The sequence below is a fragment of the Schistocerca americana genome, chromosome 3, assembly GCF_021461395.2.
Source record: "Schistocerca americana isolate TAMUIC-IGC-003095 chromosome 3, iqSchAmer2.1, whole genome shotgun sequence".
Lineage (NCBI taxonomy): Eukaryota > Metazoa > Arthropoda > Insecta > Orthoptera > Acrididae > Schistocerca > Schistocerca americana.
In genome coordinates this window covers 775,184,032-775,188,823 of record NC_060121.1, presented here as the reverse complement: position 1 = coordinate 775,188,823, position 4,792 = coordinate 775,184,032, and the positions used below count along the sequence as shown (strand labels likewise).

General features: G+C 40.9%; 1 non-coding gene across 1 annotated transcript; it reads right to left on the bottom strand.

Annotated features, from left to right (window-relative positions):
• Nucleotides 1-4,347: 4,347 nt before the first annotated feature.
• Trnal-caa lies at nucleotides 4,348-4,422 on the bottom strand. The gene has a single exon. It is a non-coding gene; the product is annotated as a tRNA-Leu (tRNA).
• Nucleotides 4,423-4,792: the final 370 nt, after the last annotated feature.

The following is a 4,792-nucleotide window of genomic DNA, read 5'->3' as shown; positions in this document are numbered from 1 at the left end:
AATTTTTCCCGAGGGCATGCAGCTTTACTGTATGGGTAAATGATGATGGCGTCCGCTTGGGTAAAATATTCCAGAGGTAAAATAGTCCCCCATTTGGATCTCCGGGCAGGGACTACTCAGGAGGATGTCGTTATCAGGAGAAAGAAAACTGGCGTTCTACGGATGGGAGCGTGGAATGTCAGATCCCTTAATAGGGAAGGTAGGTTAGAAAATTTTAAAAGGGAAATGGATAGGTTAAAGTTAGATATAGTGGGAATTAGTGAAGATCGGTGGCAGGAGGAGCAAGACTTCTGGTCAGGTGACTACAGGGTTATAAATACAAAATCAAATGGGGTAATGCAGGAGTAGGTTTAATAATGAATAAAAAAAATAGGAGTGCGGGTAAGCTACTACAAACAGCATAGTGAACGAATTATTGTGGCCAAGATAGACATGAAGCCCATGCCTACCACAGTAGAACAAGTTTATATGCCAACTATCTCTGCAGATAACGAAGAAATTGAAGAAATGTATGATGAAATAAAAGAAATTATTCAGATAGTGAAGGGAGACGAAAATTTAATGATTTAGGAACCAGGTTTTAAATTGTAAGACATTTCCAGGGGCAGGTGTGGACTCTGACCACAGTCTGTTGGTTATGAACTGTAGATTAAAACTGAAGAAACTGCAAAGAGGTGGGAATTTAAGGAGATGGGACCTGGATAAACTGAAAGAACCAGAGGTTGTACAGAGTTTCAGGGAGAGCATAAGGGAACAATTGACAGGAGTGGGGGAAAGAAATACAGTAGAAGAAGAATGGGTAGCTTTGAGGGATGAAGTAGTGAAGGCAGCACAGGATAAAGTAGGTAAAAAGACGAGGGCTGCTAGAAATCCTTGGGTAACAGAAGAAATATTGAACTTAATTGATGAAAGGAGAAAATATAAAAATGCAGTAAATGAAGCAGGCAAAAATGAATACAAACGTCTCAAAAATCAGATTGACAGGAAGTGCAAAATGGCTAAGCAGGGATGGCTAGAAGACAGATGTAGAGGCTTGTCTCACCAGGGGTAAGATAGATACTGCCTACAGGAAAATTAAAGAGACCTTTGAAGAAAAGAGAACCACTTGTATGAATATCAAGAGCTCAAATGGAAACCCAGTTCTAAGCAAAGAAGGGAAAGCAGAAAGGTGGAAGGAGTATATAGAGGGTCTACACAAGGGAGATGTACTTGAGGACAATATTATGGAAATGGAAGAGGATGTAGATGAAGATGAAATGGGAGATATGATACTGCGTGAAGAGCTTGACAGAGCACTGAAAGATCTGAGTCGAAACAAGCCCCCGGGAGTAAGTAACATTCCATTAGAACTACTGACAGCCTTGGGAGAGCCAGTCCTCACAAAACTCTACCATCTGGTGAGCAAGATATATGAGACAGGCGAAATACCCTCAGACTTCAAGAAGAATATAATAATTCCAATCCCCAAGAAAGCAGGTGTTGACAGATGTGAAAATTACCGAACTATCAGTTTAATAAGTCACAGCTGCAAAATGCTAACGCGAATTCTTTACAGACGAATGGAAAAACTAATAGAAGCCGACCTCGGGGAAGATCAGTTTGGATTCCGTAGAAATGTTGGAACACGTGAGGCAATACTGACCCTACGACTTATCTTAGAAGCTAGATTAAGGAAGGGCAAACCTACGTTTCTAGCATTTGTAGACTTAGAGAAAGCTTTTGACAATGTTGACTGGAATACTCTCTTTCAAATTTTGAAGGTGGCAGGGGTAAAATACAGGGAGCGAATGGCTATTTACAATTTGTACAGAAACCAGATGGCAGTTACAAGAGTCGAGGGACATGAAAGGGATGCAGTGGTTGGGAAGGTAGTGAGACAGGGTTGTAGCCTCTCCCCGATGTTATTCAATCTGTATATTGAGCAAGCAGTGAAGGAAACAAAAGAAAAATTCGGAGTAGGTATTAAAATCCATGGAGAAGAAATAAAAACTTTGAGGTTCGCCGATAACATTGTAATTCTGTCAGAGACAGCAAAGGACTTGGAAGAGCAGTTGAACAGAATGGATAGTGTCTTGAAATTAGGATATAAGATGAACATCAACAAAAGCAAAATGAGGATAATGGAATGTAGTCAAATTAAGTCGGGTGATGCTGAGGGAATTAGATTAGGAAATGAGACACTTAAAGTAGTAAAGAAGTTTTGCTATTTGGGGAGCAAAATAACTGATGATGGTCGAAGTAGAGAGGATATAAAATGTAGACTCGCAATGGCAAGGAAAGCAATTCTGAAGAAGAGAAATTTGTTAACATCGAGTATTGATTTAAGTGTCAAGAAGTCGTTTCTGAAAGTATTTGTGTGGAGTGTCTGCACATTAGTGGGAACCAAATGGCTTCAGTTCGACAGGCCTGATCTATTACAGGTACCTGCAGAAACAACCTGCAGTTTTGGCCCGTCGTGGAAATCCACTCGCATGGCCATCTATTCACGACCCACAGACAGCACATCAATGAAATGATCCATGCAACAGATAACTTGTTCAAATACTCTGAGAATCAATAATAATGAGGATATATACAACACACCATGAAGTTGATCACTGAACCACAGACAAGCACATAGAAAAGACAATCATCCTATCACAGCTACATTTTCAGCCATAGCTTTTGTCAGAAAACAAGAGCACAAACACATTCACACAATCACTCAGACACAACTTACGTACACATGACCACTGTCTAAGGGCACTGCGTCTACAGTCTCTGAGAATCAGATTCAAACAAACCACTTGTCACGCCTCCTGTCGTCAGCTGCTAAGCTAGTGACAAGAAGTGGTGGCAGCACTGACTGCAAGCTGAGGGGAGTGGTAGGAAGGGGAGAAGCAGCAGTAATGAGAGAGTAGGGAAGCGGCGCACATACTCAGTTGCACCCAGCCAGCGACAATGCATGACACTTTGGTAAACAAACCATTTCATCTATTGAGACAAAAAAGAGATTTTTCCAGTGGTTTTTTTTTTTTTTTTTCTTCAAATTTCCCTGATACTTCCCTAAGGTGTTTGTAATTCCCTGATTTCCAGAAACTGTGGCAATCCTGGTAATTGCACTAATTTACAATATTTTGTCAGATTTTCCATGTATATATAGGAACTGAGAAATATGAAACCCATGGACACTAAAGAAAAGTGACTGAGGAATGGATCCACAGCCAGAACTATTCGAGGCTAGGGGTCAGGTTGGAACCAGAAGTGTGTGTCTCTCAAAAAAAATGCTACAGAAAAGAGTGAGCAATACTGTAAATGAATTTTATCTTATTGATTCAGAAGTATAATGAAATTGTTAAAACAATTTATAAATGTATGTACTGAAAACTGTAATGAATTTGTATTTTATCAATATAAAAAATGATGACCAGATTAGGCTTCAGTTTCAGTTGCATACTTAATATTGTAAATTTGTATTCAGTGAAATATTCTACGATTGATATGAGGATACATAATGCTCCCAGTAACATTGTCAAACATTATTTATTTGGTGGCCAGGCCTCACAGTATGAAAAGAAATGAAATGATCATGTGGCACTGCTGGCCAGGAAGCCCCATCCGAGAAAGCTGGGCCACCAAGTGCAAGTCTTACTTCAGCTGACGTCACACTGGAAGACTTACGTGCTGGTGATGAGGATGAAACGACGATGAGGACAACACAACACCCAGACCATGGACGAAGATCTCCAACCTGCCTGGGAATCGACCCACACATGCTGCATTGTAGGTAAGCATGTTACCGGTCAGCTAAGGTGGCGGACAGTCTCATAGTATAGGATAATGTTGCTTGGTTGTACTGAACTCCAAATCTTTGAACACAAAACACTCACCACTTAACGTTATTGTGGCACTATTCTCCTTCACAATGTGCATTATTTCATGAGTGCATCCAGATCTGACTTCAATTTTATGGACAAAAATGCACAACTGCATCAAACTGTGCAAGTGTAGAAGCCTCTGGAATAAGAGGACATTCAGTGAATGGACTGGCCTGCCAATTTCCCCAACTAAAATCCCATAGAGCATGTGTGGGATGCACTGGAGAGATGTGATGAAGCATGTCTACACATACCAGTGAACATCCAGCAGCTGTCAACTGTGCTAGGGAAACAATGGGACACCCTACCACAAGAACTCTTTACCATCCTTGTGGCCAGCATGGGACTGACTTACAGAGCACGCATTCCCTCTGATGTGTTTCATAACAAAAAAAAGGGCCCCTTTCTAAACATAACATAATCATGTTGAGATTTTCACCCTGCAGCAGAGTGTGCGCTGATATGAAACTTCCTGGCAGATTAAAACTGTGTGCCGGACCGAGACTCGAACTCGGGACCTTTGCCTTTTGGGGGCAAGTGCTTTACCAACTGAGCTACCCAAGCACGACTCACGCCCCGTCCTCACAGCTTTACTTCTGCCAGTACCTCGTCTCCTACCGATGCCTACCAAGTTCGAGTCTCAGTCTGGCACACAGTTTTAATCTGCCAGGAAGTTTCATAACACAATCATGATACTGGAGGAAAATAAGACGTCCACTATGAGCACACAAACTGTACCTGTAACACTCACATGCATCCCCAAATCCTTATTTATTTTTACTTTTATTTTACTGTAACAGAAACTAAGTTGTACATATCTTAATAAAAAAATTGATTAGTACTATTTACATAGGCCTACTACCATAGAAAGCAACCACAAACAAACTTGTAAAGCTGTCACATTCCATATCCTCTGACATATGCACAACATCAAA